Raw genomic sequence first — 13,170 nt, 5'->3', positions numbered from 1 at the left:
TTCTCTGTCTCTTGATGGTGCATTGAAATGCAGAGACACCAGTGCCAGCATGGCCTCACTGGGCTCTCATGCTGACCACAAGTCAAATATAGATCTTCTGTAGCTCTCTCTCGTTTCACTCTGTGGCAAATGACCAGATGCCATCTTGCCTGCACCAGCAGCTACACAAACAACTCATGGGATGAAAAACTCTTATTTGCCAACATAGAATCATAGAATCAACCAGGTTTGAAGAGACCTGCAAGATCATCCAATCCAACCTATCACCCAGCCCTATCCAATGAACTAGATGTGATTTGTCAACCTGCAGGAGTCCTGGAGCACCTTCCAATTTCAGGCCCGTCCCAAACGTACCACATTGCCCTGCTCTTGACCCAAACATCTGTGAGAGAAAGCTGCTCTTCAGCAATTAGCAACAGAGGAGGCTTGGGCTGTGTTTAGTGGTGCAGGCTGGGCGAGCCCACCCCAGGCACTCATGGGCTGCAGCTGGGAGCCAGGGGTGGGGAGCAAAGAGTGGGTGGGTGCCTGGGATGGGCTTAAGTAGCAGGGTCTTGGGCTCTGTGAAGGGTGGTTAATGGAAGGGTTGAGCTCTTGGCCAGGGTGCAAGTGCAGACAGAGAAACCAGGGCTGCCTTACCCAGGATGACTGGAGACTGGCAAAGTAAGAAACCTTCAGAAGCTGGTGCTGGGGGTCTTCTAGAACAGAAGAACATTTGGAAAATGCAAGTTCTGATTCATTGAGTAGTTTGAGCTGGAAGGGACCTTAAAAATCATTTAGTTCTGACCCCCTTGCCATGGGCAGAGACACCTTCCACATGTTGTCCAAGGCCTCATCCAACCTGGCCTTGAACATCTCCAGGGAAGGAGGTGGTAGAGCTTCTTGCTACCAGAAGGTAGTTTGTAATTTGAAAGGGAAAGCCTGTTCCTGTTGTGCTTCCATTATTTCCCCTTCCATGTGCACACACAAGTAGGAACTTGAAGTCTGTCCCCAGCCATTCTGTTTTGTAGTGAATTGAAGGTGTTTAGCTTCTTAGTGATTGCAATTAAACATCAGATTTGCTTTAGCAGCTGCACTGTGTCCTGGTCCTTCTGCAGGGAGGGGCAGGGGTCATGTAGGGCTCTGTGCTTATGTTGTTCTCTCTCTACAGGTGCATCATCCACTTGCACCCGTCGGTGGAAAAGTAAGAAGGGAGTCACTGCTGTATGCTTCAGCCTGGTTCAGCATCATGGGTAAGAAAAGGTTTGCCTAACTGTAGTTAATCACTGGGGTTTTGTGGTTGGGATTGCACTAATGCTGTACAGAGGTCACTCCTGCTTTCCACCATGTGTGTCTTCCCTGATGGGCAGTTCTTTGGCCTTCTGTGGTGTGGTCAGTCGACTTGAGACAATCAGGCAGGGTGTGCTGTGTGTTGGGCAAGGACACATTCATCTGAAAATATCCACATCTGATAGTGGGAATCGTTCAGGAATTAATTGGTCAGTGAGACCACAGCTGGAGTGCCAGGTCCAGTTCTGGGCTGCCCAGTTTGAGAGACAGGAAACTGCTGGAGCGAGTCCAGTGGATGGTATGAAGATGCTGAGGGGCCTGGAGCATCTCTGTGAGGAGGTGAATTAAGACCCTGGGGCTCTTGAGCCTGGAGGAGAGCAGTCTGAGAGAGGATCTGCTCAGACTCCTGTCAGTGGTGCCCAGTGACAGGACAAAGAGTAATGGACACAATCTGGAACCCAGGAGGTTCCATCTGAGCAGGAGGAGAAAGCTGTTTGGTGTGAGGGTGCTGGAGCCCTAGAGCAGGGTGCCCAGAGAGGCTGTGGAGTCTCCTTATCTGGAGAGTTTCTGAACCCAGTTGGCAGTTACAATGCTGGGCAAGCTGCTGTGGGTGCTCTGCTTTATCACGGAGGCTGATCTGAATGGTCTCCAGGGGTCCCTTCCAACCCCCACCATGCTGGGATAGTGTGAACAGGTTGGACCAAAGGCTCTGTCCTCTGTGGAGATCACTTCTGCATTTGAAGTCCCTACTGGCTTTCCATGGGTGCAGCTAAATTAATGGAATCATAGAATCAACCAGGTTGGAAGAGACCTCCAAGATCATCCAGTCCAACCTAGCATCCAGCCCTAGCCAGTCAACCAGACCATGGCACTAAGTGCCTCATCCAGGCTTTTCTTGAAGACCCCCAGGGACGGTGCCTCCACCACCTCCCTGGGCAGCCCATTCCAATGCCAATCACTCTCTCTGTGAAGAACTTCTTCCTAATATCCAGCCTATACCTACCCTGGCACAACTTGAGACTGTGTCCCCTTGTTCTATTGCTGGTTGCCTGGGAGAAGAGGCCACCCCCCACCTGGCTACAATGCCCCTTCAGGTAGTTGTAGACAGTAATAAGATCACCCCTGAGCCTCCTCTTCTCCAGGCTCTGGAAGGTAGAAAAAGTCCTGGACCCTGGGAGGTGTAGGTGAGCCTCTGTTACAGAAGCAGCTCTTAGCAGTAGCCTCTCCAGGAGAGCTCCCTTGATGTTTCAGAAGTGGTTTGCATCCCCCCATGAGCTGCAGCATTGGAGGGGCAGCTTTGCTGTTCTATTTGCATCCATGTGAGATGGCTTCTGTTTTGAGAAATGCTGATATTTCCATGGCTCCAGAAGGTTCAGCATAGATGGAAACTCCATCTCCAAAGCTGAGCTGAATGAATTCTGTGACATGACCAAACATCTGCCTGCTACAGAAGGTGTCAGGTTTTGCCCAGTCTGCAATGAAAACACTCCCCGGTGGCACAGATACGGCTGTGGCAGGGGGAAACGGAGCAGGAGGCTGCAGAGGGAAAATCCAGCTCAGGGAGCCCACAAAGCTGCTTCTGTTTGAGGGAAAAAATAATCATTTAATCACTTCCATGGAGTGAAACTGGCATTTTGCACTTCCAGCACTGAACTGTGATTCTCAGCTCCTCTTAGGGAAGGGAAAAGCACACCCAGTGTGAGTCTGCCCGTGTTACTGGAAACAGTTGTTGTTCAGAAGCTCCAGTTAATGCAGAGCTGTTAATTGTCTGACCATTAAATTACTTGGCTTCTACTTAGTCCCCACAGGGGACTAATTTTAGATTCAATTAGCACAGAATTTAAAGGGATCTAGTTGAGGGATTCTAGAAGGCTACAGAGAGGCGAGATGGTGTTTGATAAGATGCAGAGAGGAAAGGGGAGCTTTCATCTGCGTTTCAAGCCAAGAGAAGCTCCAGAAGAAGAATTAAGTTCCCTTTGAATGCACCTGCACAAATGAGCTTTCGTAATGAGCTGCAGGTTGCAATGATTTGGTTGTTTCAGTCTTAATCAGCCAGAATTTGAAGCAAATAACAAAACCTCCAGGAACTGAAGTCCTGGGAGTGTGTTTGTAGATTCACATGTTGAATTCTTTAGGTGAAGAGTTCAAAGTGGTAAAATGCCCCTTGCACCATTTTCATTCCACCAAAAGCAAGACTGATGAGAAGTCCCATGAGGTGGCCTCATTCCCAGAACATTTCTGCAGCTGCAAGGCAAGCCTTCAGCAGTGAGTGAGTGAGTGAGGAGACCCCACTGTCTTCCTCCTACCCTGCACAAATGCAGATAGCTTTTATTTTAAACTGCTGGTGGGTTTGTGGAGGTGGATTTGAGATGTACAGAGTGTGAGGTTTGGCTCAGGCTGATCTGATGGATGGTTTTCTTTCAGCAGCACCATAAAGCACTCTCTGCCTCCTAGCCTGTTGCCCTGCAACTTCCTGAAAGGAGGTTGGAGTGAGCTGGGAGTTGAGCTCTTCTCCCTACTATCAGGTGATAAAACAAGAAGAAATGGTCTGAAATTGTGCCAGGGGAGGTTTAGTTTGGACATGAGGAATAATTTCTTTGCTGCAGAAGTGGTCAGGCATTGGAACAGGCTGCCCAGGGAGGTGGTGGAGTCCCAATCCCTGGAGGTGTCTGAGAATGGTGTGGACACGGCACTTGGGAATGTGGTTTAGTGGCCATGGAGGTGTTGGGTAGAAGGTTGCACTTGATCTTAGAGGTCTTTTCCAATGATTCTGGAGCCAGCTCATCAACTGGGAAGCAGGTGTCATACTGGACCAGCTGGTGCAAAGCACTCAACACATTCATCTGCAGAGGCACAGCAGAGATTTAGAGAAGGCCATGGACTCCCCTCATTCCCATGCTGCTCTTGCACAACTCTGACTACTTCCATTTTAAGATGAATGTTGTCATAGACCAAGGAATTGCTCCAAAACATCTAAATGTGTGAGCAGCTCCTCTCCTGCCTGAACCCTGGTACCCATCTCCATCACAACCAACAGCTTAGTGCTAGCAGCATGCAGGGGCTAGAAGGTTTTTTGAGCTAGTGGAAACATTCCCACTGCTTTTCCTACATAAGCCAAGGCACCAGGGAGCAGCTGGGCTTGGGCTGAGTTCAGCCCTGGGCTGAGGAATGTGTTTGGCACTTAGTGCTGCTGGGGAAAGGGGCACAGCAGGAGGCACCTGAGCAGTTTGCATCCAGGTTCTCAGTGGTTGGGATGCCTCGAAGGATGGGTGAAGTGCTGGGGCCCCAGGTGGTGGAAAGAGCTGAGAACTGCTGTGTGTTCATTGCCATAACAGAATGAGCTAAGAAGGATAAAAACTGAGGAGTTCAGCTGAGTGGCTGCTCCTGGGTGGATGCTTCAAAACCTTCTCCCTCAGCAAAGCAAAGGCTGTGGTGCCTGCACAGCTCCTTCCCATTGTCTGTCTCTTCCTGGGCAGGTGGTTTTCTGATGGCTTCATTCTCCTTAGCTTCTCTCCATTCCATATTACTCGGATGTCCACTGTTTTGTCTTCCCTGTTTGGATGTCTGTGTACATCATATTTGAAATAGAGTGGCTTGCAGTTAAAGGAAACCAAGTCCAACCCCAAACAGCAAACTAATGACAGTTCCACTGACAGCTTTTTTTTAAGGCTGTTTGGTTTACTTATTCACAGAATCAACCAGGTTGGAAGAGACCTCCAAGATCATCCAGTCCAACCTAGCACCCAGCCCTAGCCAGTCAACTAGACCATGGCACTAAGTGCCTCAGACAGGCTTTTTTTGGACACCTCCAGAGATGGTGACTCCACCACCTCCCTGGGCAGCCCATTCCAATGCCAATCACTCTCTCTGCCAACAACTTCCTCCTAACATCCAGCCTAGACCTCCCCCAGCACAACTTGAGACTGTGTCCCCTTGTTCTGTTGCTGGTTGCTTGGTGGAAGAGACCAACCCCAGCTGGCTACAGCCTCCCTTCATTCCTTCACTCATTCTGGCACAAAAGCAGCCTCTTAATTTGGGGTAACCACTTTTTTTTGGGTGTGATTTCTACTTTGCTAATCCATAGTAAGTTGTGTTTTGTTGTGAGTGGGGTGTTTTTTTCCCCTACTTGGATGTCTGTGTACATGCTGGGGAAGGGAATTGTGTTTAGGAGTGGTTTGTCTTTTAAAAACAACCAAACCAAACCCAAACCAGCAAAACATTTTTTAACATTTCAATTCCACTTAAAAAAAAAACCCAAAAAACAATCCAAGGCTGTTTGGTTTATTTAATTCTCTCACTTGGTTGAGCACAAATCCACTCAGAAGCAGTCCCTGAATTTGGGATAATCACATCTTTGGTGATTTCTATTTTGCTGATCTGTAGTAAGCCTTCCCCCCTCCCTCCAGACATGCACTATTTGGATGTCTGTGTGTGTGTTGGGAAAGAGAACAAAGAGCTTATTTTTTTTTGTAGTTAAAAAACAAAATCAAATCCCCAACACCAAAATAATGACAATTCCATTTATGCCTTCTCAAAGGCTGCTTGGGGTTGGTTTGGGGGCTTTGTTTGTTTGTTTTCTTCACCTTCACTTTCTCTGCCACAAACCCATTCAGAAGCAGCCACTTAATTTGGGATAATCACCTTCTGGGAGCTCCTTTGGCATCCTTTTTTTTTTGGTTGTCTTTAAAGGAAGATGGGGGGGGGGGGGTGTTTGAAAGAAAGCTGGTTTGTGCTCAGAGTTCTCCCTGCTATAATTAACTGCATCTAAAAAGCCATAATTGCTGCTTCTATAGCTTCCCAATAGCATCTCTTGAATGGGAACATGCAGCATTGTGCGCGCTGCTCTCTGCTCCCAGAGCATCGATTCGCCAGCCGCTATCAATCTGTTGCTAAGCAGTGGGTGACGGCACACAGCAAAGTCCTCAAGGACAATACAGAACAGCCAGAATGTTTTTCTCGGTAGCAAACCCTTTTTTTTCACCATCACCCCCACCCCTTCAATCTTCCCCTTTCTCCTGAAATGTTGTATGAGTTGATCCTTCACCAAAATAATAAAGATGGTTGCCAAGGAGATGCCACTGTTATTGCCACAGGGTGCAGTGGACAGACCTGAGGTGAGGTACACAGAGATTTGTTTAGGGCTTTCACACCAGGCAGCAGAGGTGTGAGGTGTTTGGCTGTCATCGGCATCTTAGTACTGGGGTCACCCCAAGAAGGATGTTGAGGGGCTGGAGTTTGTCCAGAGAAGGGCAACAAAGCAGGTGCAGGGTCTGGAGAGCAGGTCAGAAGGGCAGGTTTAGACTGGAGATTAGGAAGAAAATCTTCACAGTGAGAGTGGTGAGAGACTGGAACAGGTTGCACAGGGAGGTTGTGGATGGCCCCTCCATGGAGGTGTTCAAGGTCAGGTTGGATGAAGCCTTGAGCAAGCTGGTCTAAATGGAAAGGGTCCTGCCCGTGGCAACAGGCCTGGAACTTGATCTCTAAGATCCCTTCCAACCAAACCCATTCTGTGAATCTATGAAAAGAGGCAGAGGAGGAAGCCATCTGTGCTGGCAGAGCTGACACTTTGATAACCTTCTTGACAACATTGGTGCTCTACTGAATTTATGCAGTTGCAGAACTTCTCCTTGTTGTGTATCGTAGAATCAACCAGGTTGGAAGAGACCTCCAAGATCATCCAGTCCAACCTAGCACCCAGCCCTAGCCAACTAGACCATGGCACTAAGTGTCTCATACAGCCTTTTCTTGAACACCTCCAGGGATGGTGACTCCACCACCTCCCTGCCGTTCTTTCCACCCCTGCCTTGTTGATAACAGTAAAAAGATGATGAGTGGCAGTGGAGGATCAATAGAATCTTTCTTCTGAGATGGACATTCACCAAACTCTTCAAATTGCACCCTAAAAGTCCAGGCTCTTTATTTGATGGCAAACAGATACAGGAGTTGAGGAGCAATCTGAATGTGGAGTCATGGGCTTGGGGGGTTGTGAATATGTTTGCTTCCAGATTCTTGCTCTCTCTCTCTCTCTCCTGGACTAAGAACAACTGCATTAAAAGCAAAGCACAGTGTTTTAAGTGAGGGGTAAGGTTTGAAGCTTCACTACAATGATCTGATGGAGAGGTGACCACTAAGTGACCCTTCAGCAACCTTCAGTCTTGTGAAAGCTCACCAGCTTTGCTGCTATGAGGAACAATTTCTTTGCTGCAGCAGTGGTCAGGCATTGGAACAGGCTGCCCAGGGAGGTGGCGGAGTCCCCATCCCTGGAGGTGTTCAAGAAATGTGTGGACATGGCACTTGGATGTGGTTTAGTGGCCACGGTGGTGTTGGGTTGCTGGTTGGACTGGATGGTCTTAGAGGTCTCTTCCAACCAAAAACAAATCTCTGTGTCTCTGATGTGGTGCTGAGGGACATGGATCAGTGGTGAGCTGGCAGTGCTGGGTTAACAGTTGGATGATCAATGACCTTCAACATCTCTTTCAACCTAAACAAATCCAATTCCAAGGGTTCAAAGCCAAGTTGGATGGGCCCCTGAGCAAGCTGATGTAGTAAGAGGTGTCCCTGCTGACAGCAGGAAGGTTGGAACAACAGAGTCATCCCTTCCAAGTCAAAAACAGTCTGTGGGTCTAGGTGAGCTTGCAGTTACAATTTTTTATGGCTGAAGGAGTGAAAACTGAGCTTTTGAAGCTTTCACCCACACTTTAGTCTGAGTGTTGAGATCTGAAACTTCATCTGTGGTCATGGACTCTCTGCATTCCGAAGCCATCGATGGGCAGTCAGCTTCCAGAAGCTTTTTCATACCTACAGGTTCAAATGTCCCACTTCAGACCAAAAGCTGAATCATTGCTTCTGCCATCTGAAGGTAGTATTTTTTGTCATGATGTTATCAAAGACAATGTGAATGGGACATTTTGGCCAGCAAATCTGAGCAGGAGGATGGCACTGAGTTAAACTCTCCTCAGTAGTGCCCGGTGACAGGACAAGGGGCAGTAGGCACCAACTGGAAGCCAGGAGGTTCAGTCTGAACAGGAGGAGAAACTTCTTTGGTGAGAGGGTGCTGGAAGCCTGGAGCAAGATTCCCAGAGTGGTTGTGGAGTCTCCTTCTCTGGTGAGCTTCCAAACCCCCCATGGATATTATCTTGGGCAAGATGCTGTGGGTGACCCTGCTTTAGCAGGGGTGTTGGAAGGGACCTCTGGAGACCATCCAGCCCAAGCAGTGGTGGCTTCTCTGTCAGATCTCCCAACCTAGCCCTTGATGATGGGACTTCATGTGTTAATATGTCTCAGAAAGTCTGAACAGTCAGCCAAGCAGATGATGGGAAAGGTTTCATCTCTCAACAAGAGCTCCACTCAATAGATGTTCTCTGGGCTGAGGCAGTTTGCAGTGTCTAAGTATAGCACGAGCGAGGGCTGCTGAGCCTGAGCAGCTTCACAGCCTCCTGCAATGAAGTCAGGCTGCTCCCCATCCCCTCAGCTCATGGCTGTTGACTGGAAGCACTGGTATGTACTTAACAGCCACCTGCAACCCTGCACCACGCAGCCTTCTTCACATGCATGGACAATAAGAGGTCCTCTGCAGCTGTCCTGCCCAGCCTGGTCTCTCCTTGCTGTTCACCACCATTTCTGTGTGACGGTTTCAAAGCTGAAGTAGCAGCAAAAAATGTGTGATGCTGTTTCTGTAGAGGTACAACATGAACCTGGAGATGGAAAAACAGTTAGTACATATCTCCTGCTAGCCAGGAAAGGTGCATTTGCCACACAAACAAAGCTGCTCTGCCTCGGTCGAAACCATTAAGCTACCAGAGGAATGGAAGCTGGCTTGGATGGACATCAGGTGTCTGCCCAGGTGCCATGTGGAGCAGCAGCTCTGGCAGGAGAAGCCCCAGGTGCAGCCCAAGCTGAAGTTCTTTGTTCACAGAAAGAAAGAAGCAGCACTCCAGTGTCTGGCTTTCAAGCATGAAGAGAGGTGCTCCGAAGATCAGCTTAGCCCTCAGGACAAGGTGCTGCTGAGGTTCTTGACATTGTTGGATCCATCTGCCCACATCAATCCTTGCAAGCATCTCCCACCCATCTTCTGGGCACCCCCTGAGTGTATGAGGGGTGACAAATATAATTGCTCCTGCTGGAGCCCAGGGATGGGCACAGACAGTGGGGACCCATCCAGCCCTGCAGCCACCCCTCAGAGTGGGCTGTGGTCCCACTCCAACTTCTGGTGTCCTCAAATTTAAAAAGACAATTAAAACTCTGGAAGCAACATCAGGAATGAGTAAGAAAAACAATGCAAGGTCTGAGGAGTCTCTTTAGGAACACCAGAGCCACCCAGAGCTGGAAGCTGAAGCTGGCAAAGGCAGAGGAAGCAAAAGAGGCTTTTAATGCAATATGCCATTGGACCAATTCCTTGTCCAGGAGAGGACCCAGCTCCTCCATTCCAATCAAGAGCCAGGTGATCAGTGCTGAGCTCACAAGGTCTGCCTGTGCAGCATGAGGCTGTGTGGGACCCTGCACCCTACACCTTCAGCAGCCAATGAACCTGTGCATTTAATCCTCCTCCTCGGGTGAATCCTGGCTGCAGGCTTCCTGGCTGCAGGCTTCCTGCTTGGTGCCCATCATGGCTTGAAGCTGCTGTTGTGTGACCGCTCCTAGCTCTGCGCTGGCACCACCAAGGTCTTGTGACGGCAGCGGAGCAGCAGCACCACAATGAGTCTTCTCTAACCAAGTTTCTTGCCACTTAAGGGACTGAAGTTCCTGATGTGCCACCTGAAACCGATTTGTTTCTGAGAAAAGATAATCAGAACGTATCTCCAAAAGAACATCCACGCTCAGCTCATCCTTGGACAAGCTTTTTTTTTTCCCCTGCTGTTTGTATGTAATTAGAAACTGCAAACAATAACTACAAAAAAAGGCTTTTTTTCTAGAGGAGTTGACACGCCTGGCTTCAAAACCACATTTGAATAAGATTAAAAAGGGGCTGAAAAGAGTGAAAAACATTCACCTTGTGTGGAACAAGACCAGAATGTACTCCTTGGGCAACAGAAATTGACTGCTCCAACCTCCAGCGCGAGGCCCACAGGAATTTAATGATCTGGACCATGTCCTCTGGCCTCTAATCGATGCAACTTGAGCTCGGTTGTAATTTTACAAATTCCCTCTATTTTCCTCCTGCTGTAATACTGGGGCAATCATTTCCCCCTGGTTTTTTTCTTTCCACTGGATTCATTCTGAGCGTTTTTCCACCTTATTTAATATTTGCTGCTCAGACTGCAGCAGCTACAACCTCACTGTTGCGTTGCCAAAGGGAGGAATAGGAGCCAGGACACTGCAGTTGTTGGTATTTGCATCTGAAAGCACCAAGCTGAGTTTTTCTATACTCCTAAAGAAAGTACTGATTGCAGTAGAAGCGGCTGAGGAAAATGTTTGCTGGGTAGAAGGGAGGATGCAAAAAATACTTTGGGAAAATAGCACTTGTTAGAGTGACAGAATCGTTTTGGTTGGAAAAGACCTTTAGGATCATCCAGCACAACCACTCGCTAACTCTACCAAGCCTGGTGCACAACCATGGCCCTCAGCATCACATCTCTGCCTCTCTGAAACCCCTCTAGGGATGGGGGATTCAACCACCTGCGTGGGCAGCCTGTTCCAGTCTTTGAGAACCCTTTCAGCAAAGGAGTGTCTTCTAATGCCCAACCTGAATCTCCCCTGGTGCAACTTGAGGCCATTTCCTCTCCTCCTCTCAATTGCTGCATTGGTCTCGCTCCAGCCTCCTTTCAGGGAGCCGTAGAGAGCAATGAAGTCTCCCCTCAGCCTTCTTTTCTCCAGGCTGAACAATACCAGTTCCTTTAGCTGCTCCTCATCAGCCCTGTTCTCCAGACCTAAGTAGTGAGTGACATTCTCAGCACAAAGAGCCCAGCGATGCCAGCTCTCTGCTGAGCAGCTGCCAGCAGCGGTGCCATGGTCCTGCCTCCAGAACCATCTCCTGTTTGCCTTTAGTTGCCTCATTCAGCTAGGGGATGGGGCACTGGGGCAGTGTCACAGTCGGGGAACTTTGGCCACCTGCTCTTTCCTGCACTTGGGCACCTTTCTGTGTGTATAAAGTGGTGCTGGAGATGGTGCCAGTAGATGGCACTCCAGAATGCACGGCCTCATATCTGGGGGTTGGAGGACGTGGTGCTCTCTCCAGGGGCAGTGGTTTTCCCTGGCAGGTCGCTGCTTGCTCCTCAGAGGAGCTCTGGAGGGATAGAAGCTCAGCTGTACACTGATCCCACCGCAGCTGAGAGCCCTGTGGAGATGTGCTGGGATGTTTTGAAGCAGGATGTGATGTGCAGTGGTTCTCAGTGGTCCAGGCACAATGCTGAGAGATGCTGGTGCTTGCTCCCCCTCTTCCACCCTGAAGCTCCAGAGTGCCCCCAGCCAGTGATGCTGGCAGGGCTTTTTCAGGAGCCAGGAGGGGGTGAGGGAGAATACAAATTATGCATCCAAGGGTTTGTGGTGGATCAAAGGGCAACCTCAGGGGGAGACCTGGGCAGATGCTGCTGCATCTGAACTTGGCATACTCCTAAACTTCGATCTGGGCACAGCTTGTGGGTGGTAAGGGTGCCACCATGGGTGTGCCTTTGGCACTGAGGGATTCACTTGCCCAATTCCACAAGTCATCTTCAGCTTCTTAGTGGAGTCTCTTATCAATGTCTCTCTGTTGGCAAGTGCAAGGCCGAGGAACATTTCCCACCTTGCCTAGGGTACCACCTGCTGCTTTGGATGCTCCTTACCCTTTAGGCCAGCTCCTGCACGAGTCCTGTCCCAGCTCTGCAGCAAATGGGGATACATCTTAAGGAATCCCAGCGTGGTGAGGGATGCCATGGACTCCTGGAGATTATTCACTCCACCCCCCTGCCTCACCCCAGCTAGAGCAGAGGCACCCACAGCAGCTTGTCCAGGATTACAATGGTATGGGGGGCTTAGAAGCTCTCCAAAGAAGGAGACTCCACAACCTCTCTGGGCAGCCTGCTCCAGAGCTCCAGCACTCCACATTCTTACGCTGATAATCCCTGCAGTATCTCTTCCTACAGCTACATTGTGTTCTCCAGGCCAGTGTTTGGCCACCAAGCGCTGGAGAATTCCTTTAGGGATCAGGAATCCCTAAAATGATGCATTTTTTAAGCTTCAAGATTTAAAAACTCCACCACGTGCTCTAGTCCCAGTGGTAGTGGGAGCAGGGTGAGGGTGGATGGAGAGAGACCAACTGCTGTGCTGGGGCCCCAGCAGTGAGGAGGGAAAGGAAAGGTCTGCTGAGGGGAATGTAGTGGGAGGAAAGCACAAGGAATTGGCTGATTCACCCAAACTAGATGAATTCTACAATGCAGAGCTAAGGGACATGGTGCAGTGCCAGGTTAACAGTTGGATGATCAATGGTCTTCAAGGTCTCTTCCAACCTAAACAATTCCAACCTCAGTGTTCAAGGCCAGGTCAGATGAGCAACCTGCCCTAGTGGAAGGTGTCTCTGCCCATGAAACTGGATGATCTTAAATGGTCTTTCTAACCCAGACCACTCAATGATGTGCCATAACCAATAGATGAGAGGTGTGACGCATCCTTGGGCAATGAAGCAAAATGCTGCCTAAACACCTCCCAGTCCCTCCTCATTTCACCCAGATGTTGATCCCTGGGACTGCCACCATCAGCAGTCCACCTTTTGTTTGCAAACATAAATTATATGACCTGCAATCTTTTGGTTTTGTTACCACCACTTTTGCTTCTTGTCACAAGAACCAGAGTAGAAGAGGGGCAGGCTGAGGCTGTGCTCTGAGGTGCCTTGACACAGCAATTAGTGTCGTGCTCATCTGGAGCTTTGTAATTTGCACTCATTAAGGCAAAAATTCTTCTGGTAATTTTCTTCTCTGGGAGCTGCTTTAA

General features: G+C 49.2%; 1 long non-coding RNA gene across 3 annotated transcripts in view; it reads left to right on the top strand.

Moving 5' to 3' along the window:
• Positions 1-574: 574 nt before the first annotated feature.
• LOC135185177 (uncharacterized) overlaps positions 575-13,170 on the top strand; it is a 37,406-nt gene continuing 24,810 nt past the window's right edge. For all 3 annotated transcript variants that reach the window (XR_010306389.1, XR_010306388.1, XR_010306390.1), the window contains exons 1-2: positions 575-660; positions 1,148-1,229. This is a non-coding gene — a long non-coding RNA (uncharacterized LOC135185177). The remainder of the gene's footprint in view (positions 661-1,147; positions 1,230-13,170) is intronic.

Source organism: Pogoniulus pusillus, chromosome 22 (genome assembly GCF_015220805.1).
Source record: "Pogoniulus pusillus isolate bPogPus1 chromosome 22, bPogPus1.pri, whole genome shotgun sequence".
NCBI classification, from domain to species: domain Eukaryota; kingdom Metazoa; phylum Chordata; class Aves; order Piciformes; family Lybiidae; genus Pogoniulus; species Pogoniulus pusillus.
Note: the sequence above shows the minus strand (reverse complement) of the source record. Positions and strands in the feature narration are given on the sequence as shown.